Below are 18,478 nucleotides of genomic sequence, written 5' to 3'. Positions count from 1 at the left end.
CCTTCGGGCCTTGAAAGTACGTGAAATAAATAAATAAACTGATCACTTCCTCTGAATTCTTTGTCAAAAACGGATCATCAATGTGCAGTCATTTCAAGTTCTCTTGAATGTAAAGGCCAACAGACTTTCGCCAAGTGCCCGATTCTGACACGATAATGTGCAAAGACCATTCTGGCTTATGGGTTTTTACGGAAAAGAACATTTGAAGAACATCGGCTTTTTTACTGCCAATATCACGGGGGAGTTTGCTGACGTTTAACTTTGGAGAAATTCTTTTTGCTTTGATCTTTAATTTCTTCAGTGAAACATTTTTACGCATAAATGCACATCTGACAGCTGCATTGGCCTTTGCATTTAAAAGCTCTTGTGGAAGCACCACAAAACCGCCTTCTTTGTCTGCAGGAATGCCTGCTGGGCTATTATCCTGAAAAAAAAAACTGCACACACACATTAAAAGGATTTTCGACTTGGGAAGCTTAGCTCGCGATACCGCATCAACGCATGCTGAAATGCATCTTAATAGATCGCTGACTTTGTATTACTGTATTACTGACTCTGTATTAACTCACTACTACTGTTTTTTTTTGCACTCATGAACATTGTGATGCCAAATTTGACAAATGCGGTTGTGTAGGCTGTTGCTAAAATCCATATATATATATATATATATATATGAGCGTGACACTTCTGAAAATAAATATCTTGAAAATTAGCGCCTGTCTTCATCAGTTTTCACTACGTTCTTGTCCTGTGTTGTTTGCCAGATGCAGTAATTGATATAAGTGCATTGGAAGGCCACTTATCAACCTCCCATTTTTGGTCATTTAATTGCTTTCTTGTCTTTAAATGAAAATATGCTAAGTATTCAATTTGATATTCACAGTCAGTCTTTATTTTTGTAGACATTATCACTTCATGCATTTGCAATAATACTGTCATATACCGCACGTAGCTCTTAGAAGCAACAAAGGCACACGTGCAACCTGACTTGCAAAAACACCCTCTCGTTGAAAGTGACTACGCAGCATTGATTTGCTCCTATATACATATATTGTGAGGCCATTATTTTTGTCCTGGAATAGATCATAAACATATCAAATTCAAGGAAACAAGGAAATGTTTTCATTTGTATTTCAGATATCAGAACAGTGTGCATTGTTATGCTTATTGCAAAGCTTCTACGTGAACTCAAGGCATGTGATGAAATTCTTGCTCCACGGGTGAGTTTATAAAAGCGTGGGAATATTTTGCAAAAGTGCATATGTGGTGTATAAATGTATAAACTGCTGAATTATTCTGTCACTTTCTATATAGTATAACATAATAAAATTCTAAAATATCTTCAATGCCATTGGCATTATGATACGAGACATCTTATAGTTAAACCTTGACTACATTGGAATTGTAAGAGGATTTATTGGCTCTTCAAGAGCCCTTAGTGAATTAGTCATGCACTAACCAATATTTCAGTAATGAGAGGTAGGACACGAATACAAACTATAGGGCGTAAAATTGTGTGAGTTCGTTCAAGTTCATTGTGATGGCGGCACAAGAGGGATGACCAGACAGAAAAGGAGCACACAGGACAAGCGCTGAACTAACAGCAGAGAGTTTATTGCAATCTGCAAGAAATAAATGGAAAAAGCCCGTCGCCTCATTTAGCCGCAACCTCATTTAGCCGAATTTCTTAAACAAATTTTGCCTTCAAGCAAGTTGATGGGAGTGACAAATGCAAAATTCGTCTTTTCCATGATGATTTCACATGCTTTGACCTATGATTCTGTTTACGACGTGTTCTTTCATAAAGAGCTTACAGCCACATAACTGACAATGCAGTAACAAATGTGACAAAGGCATGCTCTGTAGAGGTTGTTTAGCGTAACTTCTCATTAAGGCAGCTGCCAGTCTGACCACTGTATATTTTGCCACAGGATAGTGGAATGTTGTGCACCATGCAATAGTCAGAAGAGAAAAAATAATTGTAATGGTTTGCAAAGCACAGGGTTTTCCCCGAGTTACCTGCCCTCTTTTTTCCACAGAAGCACAAAACTCTAACTTGGTCCGTGCAGAAAAGACACATGCGCATGTTGTGTTTGGTGCTTTTTCAGCTCGGGGTAAAGTCTAAACTCACCTGTGCCATGGCGAAAAAAAAATGGGAGGGTAGGTCAGTCAGTCAGGGTAGGTAGTCAGTTAAAAACCTATGCTCTGTAAACCATGGCAGTCATTTTTTTTACTGGTGGATGATGCATGGTGTACAACCTTTCACTATACTGTGGAAAAATATACATTTCTCAATTGTCGGACTGGTGCCTGTCTTAATGAGGTTATGCCAACACAACAATTTAACCTGAACACCTTCATCACATCCATAAGTGCATTGTCGCATGTGGTTGTAAGCCAAACACATCTCATAATTCGGAACAAAGGTTAAAATGTATGTGAAATAGCAAGACCCTCCACATAGTGAAAAACCGTTAATTTTGCATTTCTATTTCTACTATCAACCTAGTTGACCACAAGATCTGTCATGAAGATTTGGCTTAAGTCGGTAGTATGAGGCTGCACACGCAGACGGGCTTTTAAGGCGAAAGCCTTTTAGGCTCATGGTGAAGTTTGTCAGCAAACCTCACTGTCGGAGTGTCCGCCGAAGCATCATCATGCCATATGAAGACAGATTAGAGAATGAAAAATGATTGATAGTGACAGTTAGGGAATGATAACGTTATAATAGAGATTGGTAGAGGTTAATAATGACTAATAATGACTACTGATGACTTGTAATGACTACTAATGACTACCAAATGACTAATATGTCTAACGACGGCTTGTAATGACCACAATTGATTAGAAATGACTAGAAATGTCTATTAATGAGTAGTAATGACTAAAATGAATACTAATGACTACGAAATGACCAATATGTTTAACGATGGCTTGTAATGACCACAATTGATTACAAATGCTTAAAATGCTTACTAGGCAACAGTAATGACTAATAATGACTGAAATGACTTGTAATGACTAGTAATGACTATGAAATGACCAACATGTCTAACAATGGCTTGTAATGATCACAATTGATTACAAATGACTAAAATGCTTATTAATGAGCAGTAATGACTAATAATGACCGAAAAAGCTTGTAATGACTAGGAAATGACCAATATGTTTAACGAAACTTGTAATAATTACAATTTATTAGAAATGACTAAAAATGCTTAGTAATGATCAGTAATAACTAATAATGACTCAAATGAATTGTAATGACTATTACTGACTATGATATGACCAACATGTCCAACGACGGCTTGTAATGACCACAGTTGATTATAAATGACTAAAATTCTTAGTATTGAGCAGTAATGACTTAAAGAAAGAAGAGAAAGTGAAGAGGCAAAGAGAAAGAGGTGAATAATAAGAGGAGGAAGAGTACGCTTTCGCTGTTCACCTAGGAGAGATCTTAAAAGACCCTGTAATTTTTTTGCATTCCTTCTTTTCAGATTACCATAAACTGGCAGTTGTTGAGTCCTTATCTTGTGCTATGTCCTGTTGTCCTTTTTTTGCGTTGCTGTAATAATAAGTATATGATCTTTAAGGTCATGCAAGCACATGAACAAGGGCAACAAACACAAACTTAAACAAATAAAAATAATCCAACTGGTAATGACAGTGTTGAGCACATTCTGGCAGTCCATAACGCATTCTAACTGGTAGTAATTCAGTCATGTCAATTTTTTATCACTTTTGCAAATGTGAATTTCATTTGTGCATGGTTTTCTCAAAATATGTTGTCTTTCTATTGTGGCCATTCATGCAGTGATTTTGTACATGTGGGCTTAGGGATAGGCACAGGTGAAACGTACTCGATTTTCCTGCTGAAATATTGTGTGATGGAAAAATGTTGTCATTCCCATTTACTCAGGGTTCGAGGCAGCCTGTACACCATGCCTGACCTTTATGGGAGAGAGAATCGAAGAAGCAGAATTTTTTTTAATCGACAAGCACCAATTGCTTTGCGTCATTGACACAGAAGAAGGATTGATGGCCGTCATGGGTGGATATTGGCAGTTTGACATAAGTTATGACAAGGCAGCACACAGCCTGTGTTGTATTTTTGAGAAGCTTTTTCTTGGTGTCAATGTGTCCAAAGCAAAGTGCGCTGCACATTGTTTTATTGCTCTTCACAAAGGACATTTTGGCGCGTGTATAAGGCTTTGTTGATATTATATGCTTGAGATCTGCGCTAAAAAAACATGGCCTTTGTTGCATTTCTCAGAAAGTATTTCGTTTTCAAACCAAAGTGCCCTACGAAGGCGCTTTTGTGGTTTACAAGTTCAGCCCCTGTGACTGAGCGCCCGCTCTGAAGGCCCATTGCCTTTATTTACATTGCTGTTTCTTTATTTGTAATTTTTATAACAGAGAGAAATAACTTCCTCCTGCTTGAAATTTCTCTGTCCTCTACCTGATCTTTGTATTTCTATACATGCTTTCGAAAGAGCGCTTCTGTTTGTATATTATGCACATGGATAGTGGATAGTGTTGCAGTCACAAGCTATCTGAGGACTGTCAGCAATGAATCAGACATCTGTCATGTGATATCTGCACCACTCATGTCAACTGCATATAAATGTATGGTTAATTTGTGCCTGATGCATGCATACACAACCTATAGGAAAGGGTGGAATGCTGCTTAATGCACCCTTAATTAAAATGGATGTTGTCTGCAAAAAAAAAACCTTGATAAATGTGGAGTGCAATTCTCTCAAAACACCAATTGAGTGAAAAAGCTGTAATTACAGCTAAACCTTTCATATGGGTGTGTTAGTTCTCTAAAACACTGTTCTTTAATTGTGTAAGGGGCGAGTTATAGACATGAAAATCACCCTTGTGGGTGCAGTTTTTCCTAGTGCTTGATGTGTTCCGTTTTTCGAATAAATTTTGTTGAGTTAGCGCTGCGTATGTCTACTCCTGTCCGTCTTGTCTACTTGGCACTGTATAGTCATGAATAACCAACAAGCCCATATTTACAAAGTATCTTGGACCTCCCATGTCGCCAACATCTGCAGCTACTCTGCCTGATGCTTAGGTTATGCCAGAACCTAGGTAAGACACAGATTATAAGGTCTTCATTTTAGCTTATCATTTTTAAAGATGCGTAACAATGAATTGTCACAGCTCCTAAAATATTCAGCCACTCGGTCCACGGTCGTCTTAAGATGCGAGGTGATACAAATTACGAGCTGGCTGTGTCAGCAATTGAAGTTCGCCCTCAACTTGAACTCGAGTGGTCTATATGGTCCACTCATTGGGGGGCATCGATTTCACAAATACGTCCGAACCAATTCAATATTGTACTGCTCAATTTGCAAGATTAAAACTGACTCAAGAACATAATGAGAATTAAAAATTATCTTCGTTAGTCCCTTAGGCACTCGTTATGCGGCACACTTACCATTATTTAACAAGTACATTCAGGGAACTAGGCCATCACTCCCTGCCCCCCCCCCCCCCCCAATTGAAATGGCGAAGCCTACACAATCTTTTGTTCACACGCATCAACGGCAAAAAAGGACACTACTTATTTATCAGCCCTTGATGTGTCACCCTCTCGTGGGGCGACTTTTCCCCAATGTAATTGAAGCTTAATCCAACAAATGTTCCGCCAGCACCTAAAAGAGAATTTTTTAGATTAGCATCTGTTTCCTCGGGGTCGCATGATGGTACAGATAGCTGTATGAGTGCACAGGTGAGGAAGACGTGCCTTCTCAGTGCAGAGCAATTACGCTGCACATCAGGACGCTGCACACCAGCTATAGTAGTGGTGAGATTCGTTGCAGCTCAGCTATATCACGCTCGTCCCTGGACTGAACAAGCGGTCCGTCCTGTCATGTGAAAGCTTAATGTGCGTTAGTGAACTCTATTCCTGCTAGTTGATATTGGTTTGTTGTTCTTAACTACAGCTTCTTCCTGGCTTACTCTATAATTTTAGCATTCATTATTGTAAATGTCTTCATTGTTGGCATGTGATATCTGTATTTGCGTGCTATATTATATATTTATTTATTTACTGCAGAAGCGGAATGTCTGCGCTCTCCCGCAGACATTCGTTTCACGGAAACTACATTGTCGCCTGACACAGTGGAACACATGATAACACGCACATACTGAGTCGGCATATACCTATAGACACACATATATCCTCTGCAGATTTGCCAGTCGGTGGTTCTGTTGTCTACGGTATTACGCAACCAAATGACAAACACTACATAGATGTCCTCACTTGAACAAGTATATATCTTGAAGCGCATCATTCCTTTAATCAACATCATCATCAGCCTATTTTTGTGTCCACTGCAGGACAAAGGCTCTCTCAGCGATCTCCAATTACACCTGTTGCACAAACTGATTCCAACTTGCGCCTGTAAATTCCCTCATTTCATCACCCCTTCAGTTTGCTGCCATACTGGACTACGCTTCCCTTAGCACCTATTTTGTATTCCTAATGGTCCGCCAGTTATCTGCCCTATGCCTTACGTAGCCTGGCCAGCTCCCTTTTCTTTCTTTTAATGTCAACTAGAATATCGGCTATCCCCGTTTGCTCTCTAATCCACGTCGATGTCTTCCTATCTCTAAAACATTACTTTTAACATTTTATTGCGACAGCAATTATTTGAACACGCCAGACGCGTTTCTGCCGCTGCCGTGAGGTTCCGTACAAAGTCCAAGGGCGGCAAAATCGCCACGCGCCGTATGCTGTATGTGCGAGTGAAAGTGTGCGAGGGTGAGCCAGCGATCGCGCCTCATTCTGAAGCACGCAAGACAGGAAAGCGAAGAGGTAGCGCGCCGCCCTTCGTCGCACGCAAGGCTCCGGGGGGAGGGTAGGTAGGGGGCGCGCGTTCTATTCTGGTCGTAAGGTCCCTGAATATCCGGGCTTCCACGCGCCCGCCCGGGCCGCTGTATCTTGAAAGACATCTGCGACGGGGACCGAGTCCGCCATGCGCTTTATTTTCGCGGCTTAGTTCCAGCACGAAGGTCAACCCGCTCGCTCCTGCTGCCGCGCTTCCTCTTTCCAGCGTTTCTTCGGTCATCGAGTGAGATGTGTTCAGGTTTGCTTGTGCGCGCGGGACACCATGCGAGGGTGAGCCAGCGATCGCGCCTCATTCTGAAGCACGCAAGACAGGAAAGCGAAGAGGTAGCGCGCCGCCCTTCGTCGCACGCAAGGCTCCGGGGGGAGGGTAGGTAGGGGGCGCGCGTTCTACTCTGGTCGTAAGGTCCCTGAATATCCGGGCTTCCACGCGCCCGCCCGGGCCGCTGTATCTTGAAAGACATCTGCGACGGGGACCGAGTCCGCCATGCGCTTTATTTTCGCGGCTTAGTTCCAGCACGAAGGTCAACCCGCTCGCTCCTGCTGCCGCGCTTCCTCTTTCCAGCGTTTCTTCGGTCATCGAGTGAGATGTGTTCAGGTTTGCTTGTGCGCGCGGGACACCATGCGAGGGTGAGCCAGCGATCGCGCCTCATCCTGAAGCACGCAAGACAGGAAAGCGAAGAGGTAGCGCGCCGCCCTTCGTCGCACGCAAGGCTCTGGGGGGAGGGTAGGTAGGGGGCGCGCGTTCTACTCTGGTCGTAAGGTCCCTGAATATCCGGGCTTCCACGCGCCCGCCCGGGCCGCTGTATCTTGAAAGACATCTGCGACGGGGACCGAGTCCGCCATGCGCTTTATTTTCGCGGCTTAGTTCCAGCACGAAGGTCAACCCGCTCGCTCCTGCTGCCGCGCTTCCTCTTTCCAGCGTTTCTTCGGTCATCGAGTGAGATGTGTTCAGGTTTGCTTGTGCGCGCGGGACACCATGCGAGGGTGAGCCAGCGATCGCGCCTCATCCTGAAGCACGCAAGACAGGAAAGCGAAGAGGTAGCGCACCGCCCTTCGTCGCACGCAAGGCTCTGGGGGGAGGGTAGGTAGGGGGCGCGCGTTCTACTCTGGTCGTAAGGTCCCTGAATATCCGGGCTTCCACGCGCCCGCCCGGGCCGCTGTATCTTGAAAGACATCTGCGACGGGGACCGAGTCCGCCATGCGCTTTATTTTCGCGGCTTAGTTCCAGCACGAAGGTCAACCCACTCGCTCCTGCTGCCGCGCTTCCTCTTTCCAGCGTTTCTTCGGTCATCGAGTGAGATGTGTTCACGTTTGCTTGTGCGCGCGGGACACCATGCTTGTTAACTTGATTAGTATGCCTATATTTATAAGTTCATACAGCTAGTAACTACTATCCTTACTACGTATAGCTGTCCACTAATTTGCTATTATTTCGCCTTTCAGGCGAAACTGCGACTTTTTTTTTCGTTCCATCGCTATTTGCGCGGTTAACTTGTTCTCGAGTTTTGTTAATCTCCAACTTTGTGCCACATATATTAGCACCGGCAGAATTCAATGATTGTACACTTTTCGATGCAATCCCTTTCATAAGCCATTTTTTTTATATTTGCTCTTGCGTTTTGTACTGTTTTAAAGCGAATAACTTTATGTGGTTCGTTCGTCCGTTTTCATATTTTCGTCGTCGAAAGCCGACTAGCCTTTTACACACTTGCTCTCGTGCGGACTCAACCACAGCCACCCGAAGTGAACGGACGTGCCGTCGGCGCTCTCCGAACCCCGAAATCTGCCAGAAGAGAACGTATCTGCTGTCGCCACGCACTCCGAACCGATCTGAAGTGAGCTTTGCCCGTCGCCCCCTGCCCGGGCCTCCCGAGGCGCGAGCTTTGCCCGTCGCCCCCCGCCCGGGCCTCCCGAGGTGCCGTGCGCTGTTTGTGCCAGTCACCACGGAATACGCACGAATCCCCTCCGTTTGCGCCGCTGCCGACCGCTAAACCTACATCCGAACCTTTTTTGGACCGTATCGATGTCGGAAAGTCTGCTCCTGGCCAGCCGCCGCACTGGGTCTTGCCTCGCTAGAGGCTAGGCCAATCACTGGTAGCGTACCCACCCCCAACAGCCACGGAGGTGCAATCGCAGGGCGAAGACCTCGACCCGACAACGTTCAGACCCAGTGAGTGGACCACGATACTCCGTGCGTACAAGGGAGGAAACCAAGCCCGGAAACGCTGGTTGTGCCTACTCATGCAGCCCCTGTTCGAGATAAGCCTGCCGCACCCACCGTCGGTGCTCCGCCCGACACTGCCCCTGCGACCTTCAAGCCGACATACCGTGCTCAACAACAACAGCTGCGCGTGACGCACGCAATCGCATTGCGAAGTAAGCAACTTGCTTCACTCCCTCCCGGCACAATAACGGTAGTCTTCCGACCAACAGGAGGCCTCGCTTCGAACGGAGCCATGGCGCAGCCACTCATGAAAGCTCTGCGAGTCACCGCCGCTGACCGGGACCTAGGAGAGTTTCACCTCCGGATTCACCCGACGAATAACACCTTCACGGTCACTACACCTCACGAGTCAACGGCCCTTCACCTCGTCCAAATCAAGGAAGTGGTCCTTCAAGAAACCAGTTACCCCGTCGCCGCCTACATCGCGCCGCCGCCCGCTGCTGCGCGCGGAGTCATCTCGCAAGCCTACTGGGCGGAAACACCGGAAGAGATGCTACAAGACCTCCAGACTCGCAACCCGGAAGCTGATATGATCGCAGCCCGCAGAATGGGTAGGACCCTTTCCATATTGATCATATTTGCGCATGGCCCAGTCCCTCACACCGTACGCTACATGAGTGTAGTGCATAGATGGACGACGTACATGGGAAGTCCAGACGCGTGCACAAACTGTCGTCGACCGGGCCACAGATACGACGTGTGCCCCCACCCCAAGAGTGGTCTCTGCCCGCGGTGCGGGGACAAGCATGAACCGCAAGATGTTTCCTCCTGCATCCCGATCTGCATTCTCTGTGGGGGCAGCACCTCACGGGCACCGGCTTGTGCAAGACAAGAAATGCCGCCACCAAACGACTTAGCCCACCGCCCCAGAAGACAAAGTTCCCTACTAAGAAGGACTTTCCCTCGCTTAGCATGACCCTACCGTCTGCCTCTAAATGGGCTTCCAAGGTTGCCAAGACGAACATCATGACCTCCCAGGACTCGGACGTGAAGGCTCTGCGGGATGAGGCAAGGGAGCTCAAGGCAGCCCTCTTTAGTAGCTCCACCCCTGCTCTACGCCCCGCTCCACCATCCCTATCTTCTTCATCCACCCCGTCCGACCAACCTCCTCAGAAAAAGAGGAGGCCTGATGAAAGCCCAGTCCAACCTATAGACCTGGAAGCCAAATTTCAGGATAGCAATAGGGGCTTGTTTGTACGGCATATCTTATTTTGTTATAGCGCAAGCTTGACAAGGACAAAAGAAGGCACATCTGACACACACAGCGCTGTGTGTGTCAGATGTGCCTTCTTTTGTCCTTGTCAAGCTTGCGCTATAACAAAAATTTCAGGATCTCGCCCAAAAGCTAGAATCCTAGTTCACAGAGCGCATTACTGCGCAGGTCACTGCACAGTGCCAGACTATGATTGAAGCTACCATTACCGGTATAATAGATAGGGTCATATCTAGCATCATGGCCAAGGTTGAGGAGCGTTCAGCTAACCTTATGCCTGGACTCTTAGCGGCCTCTCCTCTCGCAGTCCCACCTTCTGCACTCCTCCTTCGCCCCGCCACCCTTCAACATGGCTCCTCCGAGGCACCATAATTCCTTACAAATTATTCAATGGAATTGCAGGGGCTTTCGGCGAAAGCGCGACCCTCTGCAGCAGATTATCGCCAACTCTTTGTCCCCACCAGACATTATCGCTATCCAGGATGCCAATGTTTGCAGGCAACTGCCAGGATACGCTGTTATCCCCTCTGACTCCACTGATCTTCCTCGGGTGGTTACATACGTCTGTAACACCTTGCATTACGCGGAGCACGACGTTACCTCCCCTATTGCTCACACCTTCATCGAAATTTTACCCCACACCCCTGCACAATCTCCCCTGTTCATGCTTAACTGCTATCTTCTCCCACGACAGCCGATTCACCTACTTGCTCCGCTCCTCAAATCCGTAACCCAAATGGCCGGATCAAACCCCCTACTGGTTGCCGGTGAGTTTAACTGCGCTCACATGGAATGGGGCTATTGACGCACCAACCACAGAGGCACAGCTTTATACAATAATACGCTATTACTTTACTTGACCATCTTTAATGATTTTAGCCTACCTACGCGGGTTGGTAACAGTGTTACTGCCGTTACTAGCCCAGACCTCACGCTTGGTAGAAGCTTGGCTCACCAAAGTGGGAAAGAACGCAAGCCACACTAGGCAGCGACCACCACCTGATTCGCATAGCGGTGAACTATCGCCGACCTCAGCGGAAATTTACCGCTAGGCACACTAATTGGGATCAGCTCCGTAAATTTAAACAAGCGCAGCCAGCACAGGGCCCCTTCGACCTAGACACCTGGACCACTCAGTTACAGAAAGACATTCGCCAACATACCCAAACGCTCGATACTACCCCAGACACCCCCGTTATCGACAGTTAGCTCGCCCACCTTCTTGAAGCTCAAGAGAACATAACGCGAAGGTGGAGAACTCAAAAGCACAACAGGAAACTAAAACTCAAACTCACCCAACTTCAATCCCAAATAGAACACCATAGTGCCACTCTTTGCAAAGCTAACTGGGCTCAGGTTTTTGACGGCCTCCGAGGCAATCTCTCCACAACCCGCGCTTGGCACCTGTTATACGCCATATGCTCGATCCCACGCAATCTAAAACTCAGACGCGTCTTAGCATTCGCCGCCTCACTCATAATCATCGGCAGGACACCGACGCCTTCCTCGCGCAGGTGAAATGCACCTATACCACCCCAGGTCCTCCTTGCAAACATACCGAGTACACGGGCTCACCCCAACCACAGCTTGACGCTCCTATTACAGAATCTGAATTTCGCGCAGCCCTATTGAGATTGCGCAATACCACACCCGGGGAAGATCAAATTACGAACGCTGCCATCCGAAATCTTGATGATGACTCCATATCTCACCTCGTTACCTGCTTTAACGAGTGCTGGGAGGCAGGTACCCTTCCTGCCTCCTGGAAGCATGGAAAAATTATATTTATCCCCAAACCCCACAAGCCCATCACCCCCGAGAACATCCGCCCCATTTCTCTTACATCTTGTCTCGGCAAGACTTTGAGCACGTAATCCTTGCCCGACTGACAACATGCATGGAATAAAATAGCCTTTTCCCCCACAGTATGGTGGGCTTCCGTGCGCATCTATCTGCGCAGGATGCCCTACTTCAACTTACGCACGATGTGCTTGATGATACCATCCCCCATCTTACTAAAGCCATCCTGGCGGTTGACCTCATTAAGGCATTTGACAGAATTTGACACGCTGCCATCTTACGGGAACTGCATGAACTACAGGTAGGCCGTAAGACCTACAACTACGTTCGCACCTTCCTCTCTGGCCGCACTGCCTCCTTGCACATTGATCAGCTCAGCACACCCTCTTATACACTCGGTGAATTTGGAACCCCGCAAGGCGCCGTCCTCTCCCCCCTTCTATTTAACATTGCTCTCATCCCCTTAGCCCAGAAGCTTAATCTTATCCCCCACCTAAAACATACTCTGTATGCTGATGATATTACCGCATGGACTGCTCAAGGCTCAGACGGGGAAATTGAGGAAACTCTACAATTAGCAGTCGACACGATTTCCGCTCACGTATCATCTATCGGACTCGAATGTTCCCCCTCTAAGTCCACGCTCCTCCTAATTAGACCAAAATCTGCCGCTAACTCACCCATCCAAATCACTTTACAAGGATCCCCCATCCCCATCACTCCCACCCTGCGCAACCTTGGCCTCTACCTGCAGGATTCCGGACGCAATGACCATACCCTTAAAACACTCAAGGCCTCCACGCAATCAGTGTTGCAGCTTCTACGCCGCGTATCTTCCCTGCACAAGGGTTTAGACGAAGCAGACAACATGAAAGTTGTACATGCTTTTACGCTTAGCCGCATTCTGTACGCAACACCATGTCTCAAGCTGAACTGCACGGAAACCGAGCGCGTGAACGCCATGATCCGCCTTGCAACTAAGGCAGCCCTCAACCTACCTCGCAGTACTAGCACAGCCAAACTCCTTGCACTAGGCATGCATAACACGCTTCTTGAACTAGTTGAGGCGCACCTTCAGACGCAGTATTTAAAGGGACACTAAAGTGAAAAGTGATTTCTTCTGCATCAGTAAATCACCGTTCTACAACACCAAAAACACCACCCTTACAACGATAGGACGTTTGGTAAGCGAGAAAAAGCGCAAGAACGAAAGACGGGTGGCGACGCCTACTTAAGTTCCCGCACCTGGGGGCTGTGACGTCATGGATTTTGATGGCATCTTCTAGGGCCTACTAATTATATATAGCGGTACAGATTGACTACATTGTGTTCTAAAGGAACCAAATATTAAACATGCCAAGTTTCGGGAACCGTTATTCAGTCAATGCGGCCCAAATGCGAAAACAAACTTTGGAATCCCTGACGTCACGCTGACGTACCGGCGCTGGCGTTTCGGCGCGAAATTCAAATACTGATACTTGGACCTTCATTTTCTCATCTAATATTCAAACTATTTTTTTAAATGACTGCCTGCAGGGTTCTCAAACAATGCTTTATTAGTCTACACTGATTTATTGTTTCCCTTTAGTGTCCCTTTAAGACTTGCCACGAGTGCCACTGGCCACCATATCCGCGCCTCCCTTCGCATCAACATACACGCTAATCAGTCAACGCTTATGGCCATTCCGCGACACATTCATACCCCCCTTGTAGTGAAACCCCTTTTTCGAAACGTCCATCCCCAGTATCACATCTCTCGCCGCGTAGCTCGCGCAAATGCCCTCCACAAGTATTACGGACAAGTCGAGAAAGCCATCGGGGTAGACGCCGCATGTACAACGCATGAAGCTGTAGCAGTTGCTTACAACCCAGCCTTACCCCGACCCCTAACTCACCATCTTCCCTCGGGCTCTACACCTGAGGAAGCAGAAGAGACCGCCATCGCCTTAGCCCTTGCCCTTTCGGATGCTGAATACATCTTTAGCGATGCAAAGACTGCTTTGTCCAACTTTGCCAGAGGCACAATTCACAACCCTGCCTGGAACTTGTTGAACATCCCCACCCAGAATTTACCACGCAGGGTTGAGCTCCGGTGGGTGCCGGCTCACTCGATCTGGGAACCCCGGAAACGAGGCTGCCGATAAATTGGCCCGATGTTTAATTTGTCGGGCTCAGGACAGCCTCGATCCGGGTTCCTCGAGGGAGCGGGTACACAGCTTAGCGGAGCTCACGCAAATACCCCGTTTGGACCGTCGGACTTACCCTCCTCCCCACCTCTCCCTGACGCACTCCCAACGCACTCTCTCTGGAGACGCCTCCAGACCCGCTCTCTCCCATCCCCTCAGCTGCTATCCCACTACTGTGGCATCTCCCCTACATGCTTCCTATGCGGAGACCCTCACGCCACACTCTCCCACATCCACTTTGGCTGCCCTGCCGATCCTCCCCCGCAGGGACAGCCCGCAATCTCAAGCTGGGAGGACTGGGAGGTCCTGCTCTCGTCTACGGACCCGACATCGCAGCTTACTGCGGTGGCTCGGGCTGCCGACGTCATGAACAAAAGGAGCATGAACGTCTCAACGTAGTGCGGGACCGTGCGGTGGTCCAGGGACCCAGAGGACTCCAAACTGACTTGCTATCAATAAAGTTTTTCTGTCTGTCTGTCTCATGCGAGAACTTTGAGGCGTTTGAAGGTTTAGATGCTGCAGTCCGCGGTAGCTCTGTTTCGTGTTTCTCCACCGCTAAATATTTCATTGCCTTTTTGTTTATGCTCTCGAAATCTAATCGGTTTCCATGACTAACACCCACTTTAATGGCGTGTAGTAGCTGCAAACGTATTTGCAAGTATAGCGGCCTTAGTTTCTGCGGTAACCTAGTTTGGTTTAGTAATCAAATATCCTTAATTTTGGTGTGAAAGCATCAAGTGGCCCATTAAGCGAAAAAACCGGCGTCTGTAGCAGCGAAATGGCCCCTAAATTCCCATTGGGTGCGACGCCACGTCACGTGCGTGCCTCGCCAGAGCGGAGATAGGGAAGCCGTGCCTTGTGATACCGCGCTCGCGCGCCAGCTGTTGCGTGAGGGGAGCGGATATCGCCATGACGCCACGTAACCTTCGCTCTCGGAAGCATGCGTTATCCACGCGTTCCTTGTCTGCGCAAGCTCTCTTTTGTGTTCTAGCTTCGCCCGGTAATTGCTATAAAGAAATTATTGTATAAACCCACATTTGAAGGGAAGAACGTTGGTGCTAGCGAGTTTCGAACTATACGACCACACGCTCAGAAGCCGAGTGTCTCCCCCACTGGGCCAAACCAGGGCCTTATAGGTAGCACGCCTGTCCACTCTGCTTTATGCAATCATGCTACTTCGACTGAAATTTCCATTGCCAAGCCCTACGTGACGAAAGCGGTGATGTCAAGATTACCGTGGCTTACTCGGTAGCGTCCCCATTACAATCTATGGCAGTCGGGCAAGGTAGCATGACATCACGCATCAAAGTGCAGCGGCCTTGTGATATACCATAGGCGTTGGCCAAGCGTCTCACAGCGCTCGCTTGCCCTCGAGGAGTTCGTAACTGGAAGGATCGCTCAGCGGCGTTGAATTGGACATTAATGATTTCGCATTCACAACTCACAAGAAATGCTTAGGTGTCTGCATTTTTTTAAAACTCTAAACGTGTATATGTTGCTTTTTCGTTGCAAAACTGTGCCTGTAATACTAATTGACTTATGCTTTGCTCAAGATATGAGGTTTAAACGTTATTGGGAAGTCCTTGTTACTCTCGCAATGCTCATCGTTTGACATGTAAAACATTTAGAACATTCGCTAAACTGATCACATTCTCTAACCGCTTAAAGACACGCGACCTACATTACTGTAGCCGTTCAGAAATTCAGCCATTCGGTTCTCCATCGTATTAAGATAACAGATGTGACAAAGCAGGCCCGTATCATCAGTAATGCAAATTCGAAAGTTTCGCTATGCCAGTGCTTGTGTTCTCTTTCTTTCCAACGCTTCGCAACGTGTCCTTGGTGCTTCCTGGAAAATTGTAGCATATAACCATCTCTTGTTTGCAATGAACATCGAAATGATTTCCGTGAAATATTAAAACGTTTCAGTGAAACGTCTGCGCGCCATGAGCATTCGCGCTTCTTCGTATTAACGCGATAGCGTTAAGGAGCTCGTGTCGCAGAAAAGCCGGTGTCGTCGGCGTCGGTGTCGGGTGTCGGCGTCGGTGTCGGCGTTTTGCGGCGTTGACCGTGAGCGATAAATCACGGCAGGCACTCCATAAATAAAAAGCAACTTCCAAGATGGGCTGGGTGGGAATCGAACCAGGGTCTCCGGAGTGTGAGACGGAGACGTTACCACTCAGCCACGATTTCGATGCTTCGAAAAGGTACAAACGCGCCTCTAGTGAATGCGGTGTTGCCTTCGAAACGAGCCGTGGAAAGTTATACTGTGGTGTATATCGGTAATTATGAACATGTAACTTACAGAAGTCGCAATTACACGAGTAGCGAAGTGCGTTTCGCTGCATTTCTTCTGCGCTTTCCGCACACGGAGAGCCATCTTGCGGCAAACACAGAAGACCCACTCCTCTCCATGTACGGCGCTGCCCCGACAGATGGCGCGCCACGCGCGCATTGGAGCTGTCGCGCCTCGGACTCTCTCCCCTGACAACGCTTCGCCTTGCTCCCTCTGTAGAATCAAGCGTCCTTCCTTTCTTTAGATCACTATCTCTCTATCTCTCTGCCCGTGCCGATCACGACGTTTGGCTGGCGTGCATCATTTCCCCCTCCGGGATACCGAGTTCTTTGGTTCGCTCCGCTTGCTCAGGCGCACGTTTCGTTGCTGCGCCGAACGCCGCGTTGCTCGACCATATGGCTCGACGCTCACCGCGTCTGATGCGGGGCGCCTCGTAAGTGATGGCTGCCCTGTAGCCCATTGTCTTACACCCCTGGGCGGGTCGACGGGAACGCTATCGCGTTCCACTCTTGAAGGCGAAGCTTAAGCGTCCTCCAATTTTTTACATGCAGACAGCCTCATGGTGTAAATAAATATGCACTAAAAAGCGAAAGTGCGAAGCGACGCGACTCCGTGACGCGGGCCCTTTCGCCCGGCCGGCATGCGGCACGTTCGAACCTTCCATTTTGGTGTTTTCTTTTTAGAGCGCAGCTCTTTGGCGTCCGTTCCTGGGTTTCGCGTCGTCGTCGGCGTCGTCGTCGTCGGCGTCGGCCTCGTAACCAGCTCGCCTCCGCCGCCGCGCATGCGCCGCTGCGCCGCCGCCGCGCATGCGCGCTGTCGGCTCTCCGGGCGAGGGAGGATGATGGAAGGGAGGAGGAGAGACTGTGGAGGAGGGCTGGCTACACAAATGGCTCTTTGGCGTCCGTTCCTGGGTTTCGCGTTGTCGTCGGCCTCATAACCAGCTCCGCCCCCCTTTCATCCCCCCAGCGCTAGCAGCGACCGACTGATACCGCTTTCGTGAGTCCGCTACCGCACTCACGAAAGACGTCGTGCACTTCCTGCAACTCGCATTAACCGTCCATCGATCCACACCGATGTTAGTAGTGGGGGACTTTAATGTTGACATAAAGACAAACAGCAATTTCCTAACACTTATGCGGGAGAACATCCCGTTCCTCTCGCTCGTAACGCGTCCCACGGCTGTGACAACCTCGCGAGGCACTTGTATAGATCTCGTCTTTGAGAATCAAGCATTGGTGTACCAAGTCGAACATATATCAGTCCATTTCTCCGACCACAAAGCTTCCTTCATGACTGTCAAGAACTGTTAATGGAGTCTTTGTTAAAGGAATACGTGTGAAAAATAAAAAAAAATTCTGTGATAGCGCATACATGTGTTGCTCGATTTCTTTGCCTCAATCTATCGAAAAGGTGAAACAGCTTATTTGCTGCGCTCAAATTTCGCATTAGGAAGTAACGTAATCGTCGGTAATTTTTTCTTTCTTTCACTTTCTTTTGCTTTTCTTTCTTTCTGTCCGTCGCTCTTCTAGCCAACAGCGTCTTCTCGCCTTGGGCGGAGGGGGACCTACCACGTGCTTTTAGAGCGCAGCTCTAGGCGCCCGTTTCTGCGGCGAGCGTCGGCGTTGCCCCTCGTAACTGAGAGAATGAGCACAGCGAAGTATGAAAGCGAACGCGGAGCGCAGCGGGAGATGAGAGACGCGATAGCGAAAAGAGCGCGAGGAGGAAAGCGGAGGAAGAGGGTGCAGTGGAACCATGAGGCGGGAAGCGAAGGGGGAGGGAACGGCGAAAGCGTGAGAAGAAAAGCGTAGTGCCGCGCAAGGCGGGCCTTGCGGCGACCACGTCTACGACATGGCGCCAGAGTAGTGCGCTGCCTCTCGCGATCTCCCAATTA

The 18,478-nt window shown here is 48.2% G+C and overlaps 1 protein-coding gene across 1 annotated transcript in view; it reads left to right on the top strand.

Annotated features, from left to right (window-relative positions):
• LOC139052197 (uncharacterized) overlaps positions 1–4,856 on the top strand; it is a 119,046-nt gene extending 114,190 nt beyond the window's left edge. The window contains exons 10-11 of the mRNA XM_070529269.1: positions 1,138–1,220; positions 3,923–4,856. The gene's annotated coding sequence lies outside the window, so the exon portion shown is untranslated. The remainder of the gene's footprint in view (positions 1–1,137; positions 1,221–3,922) is intronic.
• The last annotated feature ends 13,622 nt before the right edge of the window (positions 4,857–18,478 follow it).

Source organism: Dermacentor albipictus, unplaced genomic scaffold (genome assembly GCF_038994185.2).
Source record: "Dermacentor albipictus isolate Rhodes 1998 colony unplaced genomic scaffold, USDA_Dalb.pri_finalv2 scaffold_19, whole genome shotgun sequence".
Taxonomy (NCBI): domain Eukaryota; kingdom Metazoa; phylum Arthropoda; class Arachnida; order Ixodida; family Ixodidae; genus Dermacentor; species Dermacentor albipictus.
Note: the sequence above shows the minus strand (reverse complement) of the source record. Positions and strands in the feature narration are given on the sequence as shown.